This window comes from Wyeomyia smithii, chromosome 3 (genome assembly GCF_029784165.1).
Source record: "Wyeomyia smithii strain HCP4-BCI-WySm-NY-G18 chromosome 3, ASM2978416v1, whole genome shotgun sequence".
Classification (NCBI taxonomy): domain Eukaryota; kingdom Metazoa; phylum Arthropoda; class Insecta; order Diptera; family Culicidae; genus Wyeomyia; species Wyeomyia smithii.
Window position 1 is genome coordinate 185561341 of NC_073696.1, and position 19495 is coordinate 185580835.

Consider the following 19495-nt stretch of genomic DNA (forward strand, 5'->3'; position numbering starts at 1 on the left):
AATAACACGCGCACGTTTGTTGAGGGCTACATGCCAAGTCCAGATATGGTTAAGGACGTTGAAGGAAACCTGACCATAAGCGAGTGCGAGTTGGTCGACAGGTGAAAGCAGTTTTTCGGTAAACACCTTAATAGCGGAGCAACAGAAAAAGTCAGAGAGGATGTTAACCTCACAGATAGCAGTGTACCAGTTTTCGATATCCAGGAGAACAATAGAGCCACAAGCGAGGACAGACTACCAACAGAGATCTTCAAACACGATAAAGCAACGACACCTGACTTGGTAATTTCCAGGATGTAGGTGGAAGAGAGACTAGCGGAGAAATACATGGAAGGATGCTCCATCTTTAAAAAGAATGATCAGCTAGAATGCAGCTACTACCGTGGCATAACGTTGATCAACGCCACCTATAGAGTTCTCTCCTAGATTCTGCTCAGCCGTCTGTCTCATTTAGTAGAAGGATTCGTGAAGCAGTGTTAAGCGGACTTCACGCAATCACTCGCTACTACGACTCAAATTGTCACTCTTAGCCAGATTATTCAAAAATGTCAGAAGTACAACGTGCCGTACACATCACGTCTTCGATAACGTGCAAATAATGCACGTTTGTCCGTATAAATTGAAACGACTTATCAAAGCCACCTTGGATCGAGTAATGTGCTACGTGTCCGTGTCGGAGGCGCTCAAACGCCCTCGATGTGTGCTACAGGACGAAGACAAGGAGATAGACTATTCTGTACGCTGTTTAACATTGCTCTTATGACGTTTCGCAGACGACCTCAACAATATAACAAGAAACGTTGCGAAAACGGAGTCAATCTAGGCAAGACTGAAAGTGGAGGCTAGGTGAATTAGAATAGAAATCAATGCGTCGAAAACTAAGTATATGAACGGGAGAAACCAACATTCGCCTGCCACGAACGGTGATTATGGACGGCAATGAACTCGAAGTGGTAGATGAGTTCGTATACCTGGGATCCTTACTAACCGCCGACAATAGCAAAAGTAAAGACCCAGTTACACACGGCGTAATGACACCTTCTCCATACAACATAGAAGGCGTGATGGCGATCACGCCTTCAATTTTGTATAGAGAAGGCGTCATTACACCGTGTGTGTATCTGGGCCTTAAGGAGATCCAACGACGCATTCAAGCTGGAAATCGGCCCTACTTTGCCATTCGCAAGACGCTTCGATCCAGGAGCATACGCCCCGCATGCAACTGGCCATGTACAAAACTCTAATTAAACTAGTACTTCTCTGTGGACTTGAAACGCTGTAGACCAGTACTTCTCTGTGGACTCGACGCTGCGCATGATGGACATACGCGCACTGGTCGTATTTGAACGAAATATGTTACGGACAATATTTGGTGGAGTACAAACCAAACGCGAAGAGTGGCGCAGGCGTATGAACCACGAGCTGGAGGCACTAACTGGAGAGATTTCTATTGAGCATCCGACTATGATTGGGTGACTACGATGGGCCGGACATGCCGCGAGAATGCCGGACGACAGTGCAATAAAATCGGTTCTCTTCAAATACTCTATCGTGCAAGATGGCTTGACCAGGTTGAAGTGGACTTGCGAGTGTCGAGACATCTGGTGACGAAAAGCTCAGGACCGCGTAGAGAGGAGAAACATTTTTGATACAGCACGAGCCACCATGACTGTAGGCTACTGAATTCTCATTTCTTATATCGAAATGTGGTGGCTGAAATAACGATCGATGAAAAATGCCTCCGATGGCTTTTAAGAGATACTTGGATGAAAGTCAAAAAATCGTTGAAAACGCACTAATACCCACTTAAGATATTTCTAAAATATCAAGTAGCCAAACAGCCAATAGTCATCAATGGAAACAATGATGATTAGTTTTGTATGCAGAATTTCGATTTTTTTAAATAAACCATTCCCTGAACGAGTATTTGGTACCAAGAATACTCAAAATCGTGTCAGAGAATTCTCATGAGAAAATCCTCTTGGATTCAGATCACGCATACAACGCGATGTTTTGTATCGTCTCTTGAAAAGATGTGACAAATTAATTGTCAAAAAAGTACACCGTGATCTTCATAGCCTGTTAACTATGCGAGCTACGGGCTGCCAAAATTTTTTGATAACTGTAGAATGGAAAGAATATAATAAGTAGAAAGTTTTTGGAGCTGACCTACCTGTCATTTGTACTGTCCATCGATGAAAATTGATGAAAAAATCGAATATAATAGTTTTCTAGAACTTATGGTTATGTGTTTTCAAGGGTCAAATCTCACACAGCCAGTTCGAATTAAACATTAGTTGGTAGTGCTTACGTATTTGCATTGCTAGTACTAGTCATGAAACTGTAATTTGGCTTATTTGAGCAGACATCGCTCGATTCAAAGATAGGACTTAAATGTGGATTTGATTACTAAAGAAAACGAATAAACTTTTCAAATAGAGTATTCATGACCACGAAAATGTGGATATACAAAATTTTTCGTAACAAATCCATCAGTTCGATGCGATTTCAAAATAAACAAAGGTAATACAAAATTCCGAAACAAATTGCTCAAGATGGAGAACATGAAGAAACAATAATATTCTCACTGTTCTTCGATACAATCATATAGCAGCAAAGTTACAATTCAAGGGTGAAGGATGGTTTCTACACAAAGCCTTCCTCTTCACGAAGGCCTATGTATATACATGTACACACGTATGTGGTCGCACGGGTGTTGAGTTTCACCCTTCACAGGGTGAAAGTAAGGAGCTCCTCTTTACCTGAGTTAAACTTTATCGTTCTGTTCCCGCTTTTTACGAAGTTCATTCGGTGTTAAGTGCTTGGAATTTGATCCCAGAATGGAAGGCGACTTTCGACTTTCAGCTGATGCCGGCAATTTATATCGACGTTGTGCTGATTTATGGGAGGCGTTCGTTTCATTTATCTTCCAGAATGGATCTGCCTTTGTTGTGAATATTTCGAAATGATTGCTACATTGACTTTCGAACTGCTGCCACCGATATTTTCCACGTGATATTTCTCTTCTTAACGATTTTCCCAATCGTGCACTAGCATTGGGACAGATTTGTGCTCAGCCAATGAAAAATTGAACTGTTTTGTTGATGCCATCCACAATGAGCCATTCTCGAAACTTGACTACTTAAAACTCTTCAGATTTCTTCAACAGCAGCGTACCGATATTCATAAAAATGAATATCGACTCGACACAAAGCAATGAAAAGTTGGTGATATATTAACATATGCAATCAACGGAAAGCTCGTCACCCTTCACTTCAGAATTGAATACATATTGAAATTCCGCCGTTTCGGAAAACTCAACAACAACAATATGTCGGTTTGCCGGTCGGGTGCCAAATCTCGAGTTGAACCCCGGCACTGATGCAGCAGGCGCGCACCACTTCTGGTATTGTCGTCGTCCGGCAACGGAACGTCAATTGCCAGAAATAAACTCAATCATTCGAGTATCATGTTTGACGACCGAAAGTAGTTTCGGTGAAATGCTGCATGATGTTGTTCTTTGGTGTTGTTTTTTTTTTCCTGGAACAATTCACTAATTTGTATTGTTCGTATTTCCCTTTGCAGTATTATTTTGGAGCAGGTTTGCTACATACTTTTTAAGGTACACCCAGATTTCAATAAAATTTCTGAATTGGCTATGAGTCGTTCCTATTCTAGGTCGAATTATTAATTCTTAGTTTTATTACATTGCGGGAAGCTGCGTACGAAGGGGGTGAGGTTTTACTGGCTAGTCTGGCACGCTTAATTGTGGTTTACTCATTACGGGAAGGGCGTAACCGCTTCGGACCACACATTTTAAACGTACTTCACACGGCCACCACAGAACATGTCAGGCTGAAATTTATGAAAGTGATGTCAACCGCAGCCATGTTGGTACAAATAAAAGCATGCTCGGAAGTACATTTGAGGAAACAGGGTTTGCATCTGATGACAAGTGAATGATTTTTCCCTAACACTATGAATGGTAATTGAATCGAATGGCGCTGCCGCATAGATTTTTTTTTAAATGTTAAAAGAGAAATCAAATCAGAACGTTCTAGTTGCACAGTTTTCATGTATTCTCGTCTATGCTCTCGAAGCAGAACAAAGTTTTTAGAAATAGCTATGACGTTGCTTTTTTCGCACGATTGCAGCACTTACATTTGCAGAATGGTTTGTCTTTCTAATTTCGTAATTAGTTTTTCGTAAAAATACTATATCTCGAGATTGGCTCATATTACCACGGGATGATAAGTGTTTCTCACGTAAAATTATCCGAGAAACACGATGAAACCTCCAAATTTTAAACAAACTCAGCTACATTTGCCGAAAAATGCAAATTTAGTTTTGAAATAGAATAATAATCTATCTGGCAACACTTCCAGTCAAAAATAGTATTTTTTCTGGATTCCTTGGTTATTTCCTTCAAAATTCACTCATCATTATTTTTCGGGTGTCTTACGGCTAGAAACTATAAAATAAATTAATTACGAAATTTTCTACTATTTTCGTAAAAATGTTATATCTCGAGATTGGCTCATATTACCTCGGGATGATAGTTGTTTCTTACGTGAAATTTACCAAGGAACACGATGAAATTATCGAATTTGAAATAAAAATGGCTGCATTTGCCGAAAAATGAAAATTAAGTTTTCAAATACAAAAATAATCTATCTGGCAACACTTCTAGTCAATAATTTTTTTTTTTGGATTCCTTGGTTTATTTTCTTTAAAAATCATCTATCAGTATTCTGCGGACGTCCTACATCTATGAATTGTAAGAAAAAGAAAAACGGACTTTTGAAAAATTGCCTGACTTTGTCACAAAGAGGGGGGTCCCACAGAGCGGGGGGTATTCCATAGTAACCTAGTATATAGTAATAGTATTCATAGTGAACCTAGATGAATAATTCCCGCAGCTTTAAGCCAAATCCGTGATAGTCGTGTCCAAGTGGCATGTACACTTCGTATGGAATGACCCATATACATTCAGCACTACGAATACATTGTCTAATTTTTGACAGGAATCACTAATCCAGACTGCGATACATATATTAGTATTTGAAAGTTGGTTTTTTAACCAAGGCCACAAAATCATCCATATTCTAAACAAATTAATCCGTTAGCCATTGCGGTTAAGCAAACTGATTGAAACACTGATTTCTCAATATTTCCACTGTGTCGAGCTGGAGAACTTTTGTTGCTATCGGCGCAAGTTCTACGCACCTGGTTTTCGCAGATGTTGTTCAGCATTGTTAATGTGCCCATAGGGGACTAATGGTCTTGCAACCGTCTAGTATTTGGAGCACTTGGTACGGGGGCGAAGTTTACCAGACCTCAAGGTCCTATGAAGTCCTAAGAAGGCACGCCTTTAGCTACAATATATCTGCGGAGTTCTCTGCTGCAATTGTTGTCTGACGTTATCAATGATCTGAGGTACGTCAACCACCTCGATGTCATCTCCATCGTTTCCTACACTACTGTCTATGGGAGCCCTTCCACGCTCGATTCCTTTCCTGGCAGATACTTAGTTTTCGACGTATTCACCTTTAATTCAACCTTTTCTGTTTCACGTTTAAGCTTGGTGTACTATTCTGCAACCGCCTGGAACGTTCTTTCTGTCTTTCTGTCTACATCGTCAGTGAAGCCGATGAACCGCCAGGATTTAATGGAGATCGTGCCCTGCATGTTGAAGCCCGCCCATTTCATAACACCTTCAAGCGAAATGTTGAACAGCAAGTACGAGAGACAGTCGCCTTGTCGAAGTCTCTTGCGTGTGTCAAGCGCACCCGGAATCTTCACACTGCACTGTACAGTGTCTGTCGTCGCCTTGATGGGTCTTGTTAGTTTCGCAGCTCGATACGGCCGATAAACACGCAAGCGGCCTTGAAATTGATGAATAGGTGTGCGTGGAGACTTGATATTCGCGACACTTTCGGAGATTCTACCGATGCGTGAAGATTTGGTCCGTTATCAATCGCTCATCCACAAAATCAACTGGATATTTTCCCACAAACCTTCTTGCTAGCGGTGAGAGGCGGTGAAAGATGCTCTGGAAAAGCATTTTGTAGGCTGTGTTGAAAATCGTGATCCCTCGCTAGTTCTCACATTCCAGCTTGTCGCCTTTTTGTATATTAGGCATATTATTTTTATCCTTTCACTCTTACGATAACTGATCCTACCTATCAGCTGGTTCAGACAGCAAACCGATGTACCAAAGAAGTCGTTCCTCCTACTGTTTTGATCTTCTTCCTCTGCGTCATTCAGGAGTTGATTGTTGTAGTGCTGCTTCCACCTGTCGATCATCTCATGTGCGTCCATCAAGTTTCTTTCTTCCTTACTACGAGACATCTTGGTTCACGGCACCAAGCTTGCACGAGATGCATCGAGTGTCTTGTAGAATTTACGCGTCTCTTAAGAATGATACTGCTTCTCCATCTCTCAACATTCCATCTCTCCAAGGCGGCGCTTTTTATCCCGAAAAAAGGATCTGTTTCTTCGTGGCTATTTACATCGCGTCACGTTTTGACACCTTCCCTACTGTGCTGTTAATGGTTGCTTTGTCATTATTCCAACAGTCTCCCAGAGGGGTTTCGAATCGCTCTACCTCATCCGACAACGTTACCTCAGAGCTATGCGCGTACTCAGTGACGACTTCGGAGAGTTTGAGTCGCTTCAGATCATACCGTAGCGAGCAATGGTAGCGGATGTTGTTGACAACTGAAAGTCTCAGGTGCGTTTTGATCATCAGAAGAAAGAGGTCTTAATCGGTGTTGGTGCCTTGATAGGCTCGAAAGTAGATAATATCCGAGAAGTGCATTTAGTCAATCAAAATGTGATCGATTTGCGATTCAATCTGTTTTGGTAATACACCTGGAGTGTACCGATATGGAACGGTATGCTGGAAGTAGGTACTACTATGTTCTTGGAGGCGGCGAAGACATCGAATCGAAGGCCGTTTTCGTTCATCAGCCAGTGTGTGCTTAGCTTCACAATATCCGGTTTATATTGTTCTTCCTTGTTGAGATCTCCGATAATAATTTTGACATCGTGTTTTTGGTAGCAGTCTCCAGTTGCGCGTAGAAGGCGTCCTTATCGTCATCGTTACTTCCTAGGTGAGGGCTGTGAACATTGATGGTGCTAACGTTGAAGAAACGACATCTTATCCTCAACTTGCACATGCTGTTGCTGATTGGCAAAAACTCAATCACGCACTTCTGTATCTCGCTCTCTACAATAAAAATTGGGCTCAGCTCGTGTGTGTTGCCGCAGCTCTGGTAGATAACGTGACCATATCTGTACATATGTACCGCTACTGTGATGTCGAACTTGCAGACCTTCAATACGTTGGAAATATTACGGTACTTCTCAATATATTCGGGGTTTCTTCTTGCTCCGGTCCGTATTTACATTATTTGCTTCCTGTACTGATGGTTTTCACAGCTGGCCTTTACAGTACTGTTCAGAGTTCACACAAGCATTGATCAACCGCCCCTAACATGGAGAACAGATGCTTGTTTGAACTGCACAAGCATTGTGAACAGACGCTCGAGTTGATGAAATATTTATTCTAGCTCCGAAAGACGGCTAACGTGCCAATGATAGCGCCAAACCTTCTTACTTAGCTATTGCCGGATTGCCGGCATTGCCCAAGCTGAGCCAACCAGCTTTGTGTATGTTTCAGCTGTGGCCATGTGACTTATTTAGGCGTGAGAAAGGAACTTGTGAGGACCAGTCGCTAACCATTTGAAACCATAGTTGCATCTAAGGCTTGACGAATTGTTTTCCGGGAAATGTTAAATTTCAAGGTCTTCTCGTTTTTTTTTTTGCTACAACTTCAATAGAATCGAAGCTGTTTCTACGATTTCACTTTTATCACGACTGTAAAGCTTTGCCTCACGGGTACTACTTCTTGTTTTTATATGCCTTTTGAGATTTGCTAGGAAGTAAGTATCACTTGATGGTGGAAAAGGATGATGGAGAATACTTTCTGTAGTCGAGAAGCTTCGTAGTCACTAGGTTACAGAGTCCGCTTCGACATGCGGGTTGTCGGTGATTCAGATATTATTGAATATAGGTCATCCGATGTCAACGAACTAGCATAGGTTTATTCTCAGGCCCCACACTAACCCTTCCTGCTGGCGAAATGGATCAACTTTGGTCTCAGCTGTCAAACGACACAAACAAATAAAAAACTTTTCCTTCCCGATGAATTCTATAAAACCACGAGCATTGTTGCTAAAACAGTGGGAAGCAGCTGTGCCCTATTCGTTTCCATGCGAGTGTGAGAAGTATGCTTCCTAATTCTTACTCTCCTGCCAAACGCAATGAAGAACTCACAAACGGAAGAAATGTTTCGCGAGTAGCTGCTGCTTGCGCCGCATGCGAGTGGGCACTGCTATGCACATACTCATGCTAGATCTAGCTCCACCTGGTCTACTCATCTTGCCCGCTGCGCCCCTGGTCGTCTTCTACCTACCGAGGAACCTACCATCATCGCATGGTAGTTGTCCGGCATTCTTGCAACATGCCCTGCCCAGCGTATCCGTCCAGCTTTAGCCACCTTCTGAATACTGGGTTCACCGTAGAGTTGCGCGAGCTCATGGTTCATTCTTCGCCTTCATATTCCGTTCTCCTGCACTCCGCCAAAGATCGTCTCCGAGCACTCGCAGGTCCTCCTCGAGCATTGTCCACGTTTCATGCCCGTAGAGAACAACCGGTCTTATGAGCGTTTTGTACAGGTTACACTTCGTACGGGGGCTCAGTCTGTTCGACCGCAATTGCTTGTGGAGCTCATAGTAGGCATGACTTTCGCTGATACGCCTCCGGATCTCTCGGCTGGTATCATTGTCCTCAGTAACCAGTGAGCCAAGATAGACAAACTCATCGACTATCTCGAACTCATCGCCGTCGATCGTAATGCTACTGCCTAGGCGTTGTCGGTTGGCTTCGGTTCCGCCGGCTAGCATATACTTCGTTCTAGACGTATTTATCTGCAACCCAATTCTCGCTGCTTCCCGTTTTAGTCTGGTCTACTGTTTTGCCACCGCCGCAGTTGTTCTGCCGACAATGTCCATATCATCAGCAAAGCAAATGGATTGACTGGATTTGTTGAAAATCGTACCCCGCGTGTTGATGTCCGCTCGATTCATTACACCCTGTAGCGCAACGTTGAATAACAGGCAGGAGAGACCATGACCCTGTCGAAGCCCCCTGCGGGATTTAAATGAACCCGACAATCCACCCGAAATCCGCACACAGCACTGCGTCCCATCCACCGTAGCCTTTATCAGTCTAATCAGCTTCCCCAGAAAGCCGTTATCGTCCATGACCTTCCATAGCTCTTTTCGGTTGATAGTGTCATACGCGGCTTTGAAGTCGGTGGTGCATGGGGGTTCTGTATTCACGGCATTTCTGGAGGATCTGCCGTATGGTAAAGATTTGGTCCGTCGTAGACCGTCCTTGCATGAAGCCGGCCTGATAACTTCCCACAAATCTGTTGGCTTGGGGAAGGCAGCGGAAAATTATTTGGGAAAGCACTTTGTAGGCGGGATTTAGGACGGTGATCGCACAATAGTTTCCACAGTCCAATTTGTTGCCATTTTAGAGATAGGGCAGATAAACTCATCCTTCCACTCCTCCGGTAGCTGTTTTGTATCCCAAATTCTTGCAATCAGCCGGTGCAAACAGGTGGCCAGCTTCTCCGGGCCCATTCTAATAAGCTCCGCTCCGAGGCCATCCTTCCCAGCCAATTTATTGTTTTTCAGCTGCTTGATAGCATCCTTAACATCGCATATCGTTGGGGCTGGCACGTCTTCTACATTTGTCGCACCGGCACCGGGTCCAGTTTCTGGTAGAACTTTCGCGTTTCCTGAGAATGATGCAGCTGTTCCAGCTCTCCTCTTCTCCAGGCGGCGCTTCTTCTCTCGGAAAATTTGGGTTCGCTGCATCTTCTTCTGCCGATGTCTTTACACATTCTGATGAGTGGCACTGCGCATCTTAGCCGCCCGCGCAGCATTCTCCTCATCCATCACCCTCCTACATTCGTCGTAGAACCACTCCTTCCGTTGAGTTCGTCCCACATGCCCGATGACCTTCTCCGCTACGCTGTTGATGGCTGTTTTAATTGTGTTCCAACAGTCCACGAGAGGACCTTCCTCCAGCTGGTCCTCTTCCGGCAGCGCAGCTTCGAGCGAATGCGCGTAGTTTTCGGCAACGTTAGGTTGCTTCAGTCGCGCGAAATCTAACCGGAGCGGGCGCTGGTACCGGCCATCTCGTTGGTCCACTGGTGCGTGCTGAACCCTCCAATCACCGGTTTGTATTCCTCCTCGTGGCCGACCTGAGCGTTGAAATCCCCGATGACGATCTTGATATCATGCTTTGGGCAGTCGTCTTACTCACGCTCTAACTGCGCGTAAAATTCATCCTTGTCGTCTTCGGTACTTTCGAGGTGAGGGGGGCTGTGCCCGTTTATGATGCTTATATTGAAGAACCGGCCTTTGATTTTCAACTTGCACATTCAAGGGCTGATTGGCCACCACCCAGTCACCCGTTTCCGCATCTCGCCCATCATTGTTAAAGCTGTCCCCTGCTCATGACCATCCCGGAACGTACGTACCGTTGAGCCTTTCCAGCATACCTCCAGCAGCGCTACGACGTCGAACCTGCGGGATTTTAATACTTCGGAGAGCACTCAAGTCCTCCCTTGGAAATTGAGAAATCGGCAGTTTCTCGTCCCGAGTTACCAGTTACGAGTTAGTCCCTTTTCGTCGCATGGGTCTGTGCCGATTGTTCCAGTCCGAATTTCTCGCCCCCTGTCTCGCCGGAGGACCATCGTGCACAACACTGTTTAGAGTCCCACTTTGGTACGAGGACGGTAATCGGCCGACCCTAATCTGGAGTACAGACGCCGTTTTGAGCCGCTCTTAACATGGAGGACAGACACTCGGAAATTCAAAAGAGCCCTCTTTCCCTGTCAGCATACGACCAAGTTCCCACCGGGCTAGGTTACCCTATCTTCCTTGGTTGCTCGTATCCCAGCTGGCACTGCGTGGAGGTTGTGATAGGAGTGGCTGGATAAGAGGCTAAGGACCACGTGTGGGGTCTGTTTTTTTTTTCTTGAAGGTGCACTTGGCACCGATGGTACGCATTATCCAGCCGTTTACCAGCCATTTTATTATTTTGAATATGAAAACTATTTAAGTTTCAAGGGTCTGTGGTAATACGGTTCAATAGAATATTTGTTAAAAAATAGTTACTTTTTAACAAATAATTTTCGTAAGTTCTTTGATGATATTCGGCAACAACATTGAATAGTGGTTTGGAAACAACTCCTTGCAAGCGATTTGTGCATCGAATCCGACTCGCATTCTCGCTAATACATGGAGAGTATGTCTTATCTTATCGTGCTAGCGAGTAGTTTTTATCGAGCCGTGTTCGTGAGCACTCGTGCAAAGAGCAGCATGTGCGAATACGAATATGCGAGCGCACCCGATGGCTGACTGGTTAGCACACGTTCTCTAAGCAACGATGTCGTGCGGGCGAAGATGCATGGTAGGGATCGGTATGGGAATACTCATGCATGTGTGGCAGTTTAAACGAAAGCTCGCATGTGAATAGAACAGACTAAAAAGTGCGAGCTTAACAACACTGACTTCGACTTCCTCTTGACGATAATGAGTCCCTGTAATAATAAAACTCCAGAGGAACATTAAGCTGAAACTTGTCCTAGGCAATTATAAGAGGTGATAATTTCGGCAGGAGGCAACAAGACTCGGAGCACTAAGAGAGGTGAAAAGTATACACACTAGCACAGATAATTTTATAAGTATGTCACTGTTAAAAATAGAAGTACGGAATACAGCAAACAGAAAAAAATCAATGTTCATGATCGCACTGACGCACAGACTGACAATAATTGACAGTTTTGACAGAAGGAGAAAATAAGAACGCGTTGTAGTAAATCTTCTAATCGCAGGCTGCAGTAAATCTGGGTTGGCATTGAAATTAAACTTACATTTACGAAGATTGAATGAAGGAAAGTCATTTTGAAGCAGTTGTTTCCCGGTAGAGATGCTAGGGACGTCATCAACCTTCGATGCAAAGACTCGTTAATCAAATTGGGATCGTAAAATCGTTAGGATAAGCTAACCAATAAAGTTCGGTAGTCGCGTCGTTATAAAATAAAATAACAGCAGCAGTCTCACATTCTTGCCTTAAAATACTTCAGATTGTAGGGAGAAAGGGAACAATAACTGTGGACCAACTTATCTCGTAAAACTTCATAAAACTGATGCGTTTCTATCATCGACAGAGATTTTGATATTGTGCTTCGGACACTTTTTCTAATTCATTTACAGACTTTCACGTGAACGATGTGGTATTTGAGAAAATAGTTCCGGGATGCTATGGCGCAAAACTAAGCTGATAGGATACACCATTTCATATCTAAGCGCTTGTTCTGAGTCAAACTCTGTCCGACGATATTTTGAGAATAATCAAACGTCAACATTATCTTCACTGTAAAGGAAATCAAAATAAGGTCACAAACGTATTTCCATAGATTATTCTCGACCGGATCAACAGCTTCAGAGATTTCCGTTGAACTCTTTGACTACAAGTTATTTTTAGCCTCGCAAATAGGAAGATCAACCGGAACGCCAAAAGACACACAAGCAACTTTAATAGTACAATTAGGAATCTGTTTAGTTAAGTACTTGGGACTAATTTATGATAAAAAACTTATTTTCAAAGAGCACATTGAGAGTATACAAGCCAAGTGCATCAAATATACGAGAAGTTTATATCCTCTCATTAACAGGAATTCTAAACTTTGTTTAAAGAACAAACTTTTGATTTACAAACAAATTTTTAGACCAGCAATGCTTTATGCTGTACCGATCTGGTCAAGTTGCTGTTCTACAAGGAAGAAAACGCTCCAAAGGATTCAGAATAAAATTCTGAAAATGATTTTGAAGCGTCCTCCTTGGTTTGGTACACTCGAAATACATAGACTTACTGGTGTTGAACCATTAGAAGCTAAGTCAAATAAAATTATTAACAATTTTCGACAAAAATCGTTGCAATCCTCAATTGCTACGATAAGCTCTCTTTATAGCCAATAAGTTAGCAATTAAGTTAGTTGTAAGTTTACTTCCCCTTTTCTGACAAGTAGGTTTAAATCCCTACGAATGATAAGTCCTAATTGCGAAAGCAAACAAATCCTAACAATTAAAATTACAAATTTCTAACAGTGTTGAGAAGTCACCATTTGTGAGTGGACACACATACTCATTATTTACTTATATTTATCATAAATACTTAAGCTACTAACAAATCCCCCCTAAAAAAAAAAAAATCTGTTTACCTCAACTGACCTGATTATGCAAGCAAGTTTGTTTGCCCGAAATGAACAGAAACCTCAAGAACTATGCCTTTTTCCTTCCTCATGAGTGATTCGTCCATCGGTTGATGTGTTTGTGCACTCCGTTATGTTTCCAAAGCGGCCCCAAAAACAACCGCTTCGGTCGGTGCAACACAAAACAACAGCTAGGATCCCAGCTAATATACAAAGTGCGCTTACATCACTAACTCTTTGGCTAGAGATACGTTTCGAGCAGTCACGAATCACGATACTAGACGAGAAATGTTCACGTATGTGCTGCTAATGTCGATCCGGTGTTGATAGCTAGGTTGTAGCCACTCAACAACAGAAATGGAAGAGGAAACCACCGCTATTGGAATTTAACATCCGACTGGTGGAACACACTGAAAATAAATGTTGTTCTGCTGAAAAATATTTCCGCCTCCGTCAGTTGCACAGTATTTTTATCACTAAAAAGTTATGATTCAATTCAACAGTCATCTGACGAATCTGTTGGCAAAATAAATTCCAAGCAGTTTGTTTCCCAGTGTGCATCACCAGGCTCCGGGTTTCACTGGCTCCGAGGGGGATTACTAGAGTGTGCTTGCTGTGCAAACAGGGTGGAAAGTAATAATTTTCTCTATTGGACTCAAATGGAATGGAAATTCTCGAGTGCGCAGGAAAAATGCTTTCGATTTTTTTCCGATGCTATTTAACCGCAGATTTGAGTTCACTGCCATCACTTTCGTTACCACCGCGTCGTCATCATCATCATCATCGTCGTCGTCGTCGTCGTCGAACGGAACCGATACCGTGTGGACTAATGTTGATTGTCCGAAAGCGTGGGGTGAAGCATTCCTGGAAGAGGCAAGTGAATGCTAAAACTCATTTCATGCCCAACCGGCTATTGAAGTTGGTCGTTATTGGCGGAATTTGGAGCCTGCTAGTTTAGCGGCGACTCGTGCGACTTTTTAGATGTTGTGCTCTGCGAGGGGTTTTGGTGATATGATTGATTCTTCTTTTCTCGATTTCGCGTTGTATGTTCATATATAAATTTGTCTCTCTATTCATAGGTCACAGAATACGATTCATATTATTGAATTTACTCTTATATTCAAGCTATTAAACTACTTTATTGCAAGTGTTTAGTTTCGAACTTAATTTGAGCTGCTCGAGCTCAGTTAATTTGATGTGATTTAGTAATACTGGGGAGTATATGTTTATAGGAGGGAAAAATATTGATGATGATTTTTGTTTTTTAATTTTCTTTATACAATTCTAGAATCGAATTACACCTCTGCTACCTGATCAGTCTCTCGCTCTCTAAACCCCATCTTCCCTTTAAATCCTCACCCGCACAGGAATCGTCAACTGCACGATCTGAGATCACTAAAAATCAAACGCTAAATAAATGTGCGAAAAATGCAAAATTCAGAGTGATTATAATTAACCTAACTAAAAATCGTAAGCATAAGTAAGCAAGCAAAAGAGGTTGTTTTAATTAGTGCAAAACTGGAATAACAAAGCGATAAATGTACATTCAATGTGTGTGTAGATATCAAATCATTATGAGCTAACAAAAAAAAAACGATTACAATTTCACCACGTGGGTGTAACAAACACACGGCTACAGTTAGCGAGAAGACAAAAAGAAATCAAATCAAATTGTTTACTACATCTACAATCAATCTGTGACAAATAACGATAGCTTAAAAAATTCCTTTCCATGAATGAAATAAATTGGTTACGAAAAATAGACAATCGCTTGGAAGTGTAGCTTTTTGATTCCGTTCGGGGTTTCATTTACTTTCCGTTTTCCTCTTTGCGCTGAACTAGGTTATCCTTGACGGAACAATGAATAAAAAAAACCTGACAACAAAAGTAACAAGAGTAGATTGAATCTAAACTCAAGCAAACTGATCACGTCGAATATATAATACACATACAAAATACGTAGTGACAGGCAGATCAACGAGCTGTACAAACTGAATAAGTAACAGATTGAGGAAATCATGGAAGACACTGAAGCCCATAACCCAAGGAAAAATATATAGCAAAATATAATGGTCAGTTAATCAGTCTCAGCAAACGAACCTATCATTAAAACAAGTTGAAGAACTATATTGAAATCACAAACGAATTGACGTGTAGGAATGTAAGCGCAAATTACCTTTTTTATAAGACAAGAAAAAGTGTAGCATTAAGTAGTATAGAAATAACGAACAAACATCTTATATACACATCCATTTTCAAATTCACGCGTTTTTTACGTAAACAAGTTATCTTTTGTAAGAAAATAATGCCAAAAACATTAAAAAAATGTGACACTCCGCTAGGTGATAAACGATGTGTAGTTATTAACGAATAAATTTATGGAACTAAAATTTCACTTTACACCCAGACATTAAGCAACATTAATGCATCGTGCAACCATGAGTGTATATTCACATTTCTCACACGACACACTGGCCGAGAATGAGAGCAGCAACGGGTGATAATGATGATGAAGATGATCAACCGTAGTGTAGAGTTCCAACGCAACTGCTGGAAAACTTCCATTAGAAATTACTAAACTGCAGTTTAGTCCTGTCATTCTACCGTGCTGACTCGCATTTCGGTCGCTGGCGTCATTTCTCATCATTCATTAGTAGTATCACGTAAGGAAAAAAAAAATTTATTTTCATTGTATTTATTTTTTATGAACACGCATTTCGTACAACTTTTCAATTAAATTGATCAAATGAAATTAATTGAAAATGGAAACAAAACATAAACCAGAGCTGTGAATCTTAATCGATGATGTTGCGGTTTTACGAACCACCCTATCAAGTCGCTGAAGCTGGGGTTTCGTTTGCTCGCGTGGTCAACATTGTCCAGCTCGAAGCCGGCCGGGCAAGAGCAGTCCGAAATTTCTATTTTAGTAAAACTTTACCACACGCTTTTATAGCAAATCACCAAGGCTGACATGAGAAAGAGTAGATAAATAAACAAAAAAAAGCATCTCAGCATCGTTCTTGCACACGCGGAGCCACCCGGTGCTGGCCGAGCGACATTCGGCAACCCTGGTCAATGCTTCCTAGGGTTAACAAGACATCACATTGGATTCTTGAACATAGTAAAGTTGTAAATATATTTTTTAAAACGAAAGTAAATAAATTTTTATAATTGTTTTCGATAATAATTTATAGTAAGGTTTAGGATATGATAGTGTAAAAATATGGTTAATTATTTATAAACAAAATGTAAGTAACGGTTTTTATCAAAAGAAAAAATAAACTACCAAAAATTAAACATAAACTAATGGAACGTCTATACTAAAACCAACCTATACCTACGGCAAAAAGGAAATTGAAAACAACTCCGACGTCTGCAGAAATAAGTTAAACTAATACTACAATGATATTAAATTTATAGATAAAAGAGGAATAAAAGTAACGCATAACTAACAGACAAAAAAAAAACGGAATCTTAATCATAACAGCATAAGTATTGTGATCATTGATTAACTTAATGTTACTGTCACATATTAAAAAGAAAACAAATCACTGGAAAACACCATACTACAAAACCAAATCGCTAACTTGAAATATCACAATGAGACAACAGTAATGGATGGTACCGAGAATAAAAAAAAAGTTGTGCATATTCTCACACAAACACACAGACACACACTTGTCCCCAAAAGCCCATTCTATCAGTCTAACAAAGGTGAGACTACAACTGTGTAACGGCAACTATATGCAACAGCACGCAACGCGAATAAAACTATAAATTTAGAACATTGGATTGATGCAAAACCAAAAAAAAACTGCCGATAGAGCAGTCGAATTCTGAGCAAAAACGAAGATAAAATAGAAACAGGAAGTAAACACACGAGTGAAACTACACACAGCACGAACCGGTCGAGGGTAGTAGACGGAGTAAAGAGAAAACAAACGCGTCGAGTGACGTAATTGAAAAGGACAACATTAGATTGTATATTATAGAAATTTATTAATATATACATATATAAATAAATGTTACGCGTTATTAATAAATTATAAAAAAAGCTTTTTGTTGATAGTTTTATTTCATCTGAACATATGCATCATTTTTGTTTAGATTCAGTATTTTGACATTTGACTGTTGTCGGAGTTCTTATTGGTAAATTTTAGTTGAGTAGATCTAATGACTTAAGTAATTTCCAGTTATGACCTTAACGGTTAGCGTTAACCACAGAAGCTTAGAATCATTTACCACAGAAGCTTAGAATCATTTTTCGCTCAGTTCTGATAGGTTGAACTCAATGTTCAACAAGGTTTGTCATATTTTAACAGCAAAACTGCCCATCATTCAAAAATTGGCCAATATGCCATTTTTACCACAATCGAGAGAACAGTTTCTCGTGATGGTAGACACCCTAAACAAGGTCCCTACGGAAGCCGATTGTCAAAAAATGCATTTGGGAAGGCAGCAAACGTGAAACAATTTTGGCTAATATCCAAAATAATTGGAAATTTGGCTAATATCCAATATCCAATATGAACCTGTGGCATGTTCACGAACCAGTGTATTATTACTGAACTGTGTTTCTTCTAACTTTCGAAAGTGTGTTGTAGCCTGGGGGTTACTGGTGACAGGTGAGCGAGCGTAAGGCCCTTGCATCAAATTTGACTTTTTCACGAAGAACATTTGATGCTACATGTTGTACTGCGAAACCCAACTATCAAATACTTGTTTGTTTGCTATTTGTTGTACTGCGAAACCCAATGATCAAATCTGTTGTATCATCTGTTATAAATCTTTACATTTAAAAAAATGATATTTAGCTCTTTGATTAGGAGTAATATTAATAAAGAGAAGATTCAGATTTCATTTTAGATTTGATTAGAAGAAACAGGAAAGTGGATTGTGAGATTACCATGAATAATAATATTTTCGTTATATTATTATATTGCTGCACGTAACAATTTTCTCGTCGTCCTTTTCATCCTCACTTGTGCTTCCGTGTTTTATTAAATTTAAAACCATTTTAATCACCAACGAGTACGATATTATTAACATCGTATGGATATTAGCCGAATTGCACACCGTTTTGTCAACTGACCTTTCGTTTATAATTGAAAAAACGTGGCGGATGGAATTTTTCTACAGATTTCTCTGTTTCAACTCAACGGCAAGGTTCCAGCATATATGAAGGGTGATATACTCAATAAAAAAGTTGTCATGAACAGTCAAAATATGTTGTACCGACAAAAAACTTTCAAATGCGTTTTTCTCGATTTGATGCCTATGGCATATTAGCCAATTTTTGAATTATGGGCAGAAAATAGCATCTTAAAATTACAATTTTTATACTCGAAGACCTTACACGACCGCAAAGACGTAGTTCTACATTGAAATTCTGATTTGGAGCGAAAACTAAATGCTATAGAAATTGTCAGGCAGCAAATACATAAGACTTTCGTTAGGTTTTCGGATACTAGCTTGGTTGTCTGCTATATTGGGCTATTTTTCTTTGGTCCTTGCGCCTTAGTTGTTTCAAGAGCCTGCGAAATTTGTCTTTTGGAAGCTATACTTCGCTTTTTTCTATTGCTTGAATAGATATAGAATTTCAATTGTAGACAACCAGTCTTCAAAAGAGGAGCTTTCGAACTTGCTGGATTTTATTGTATTTAGTCTTTTCTGGTCTATCTTGTACACAAAGCCTTATGCACGATATGGTACTATTTTCTTTAAGCGCTAGACAACAATGACACCGATACTTCAGCACCATTCATCACTCGTTTCTGACACTGGCAACCTCATCGCGTTATAGTCTTTTTCTTTCCCAGATCATCGCCGAAGCTTCCTTCACCGAAGTTTACGATATTGGTGACGTAAGTATTATCTTCGTTTCTTTTGTGAACCACTCAGGGCGAAAGAAATCGGGACGATGAGAAAAATAACACCACGTTGCCTTTTTCATTAGATACAATAACTATAAAATTATGTTCATTGTCCTGCGTCAATTCATTGCGTCAACTACACTGCTTCCCGAGGACTGACAGTCTGGAATACCTTTTTTTTCCCGAAAGGACATCCACAAAACCACCTGAAAATCACCTGACCAACGTACAGCAAACCAAATTGACCATGTTCTCATCGACGGCC

The 19495-nt window shown here is 40.9% G+C and overlaps 1 protein-coding gene across 2 annotated transcripts in view; it reads left to right on the forward strand.

Moving 5' to 3' along the window:
• Positions 1 to 17415, forward strand: part of LOC129732103 (acetylcholine receptor subunit alpha-like 1) — a 353242-nt gene extending 335827 nt beyond the window's left edge. For both annotated transcript variants that reach the window (XM_055692618.1, XM_055692619.1), the window contains exon 10: positions 1 to 17415. This exon is cut by the window's left edge and continues 15158 nt beyond it. The gene's annotated coding sequence lies outside the window, so the exon portion shown is untranslated.
• Positions 17416 to 19495: the final 2080 nt, after the last annotated feature.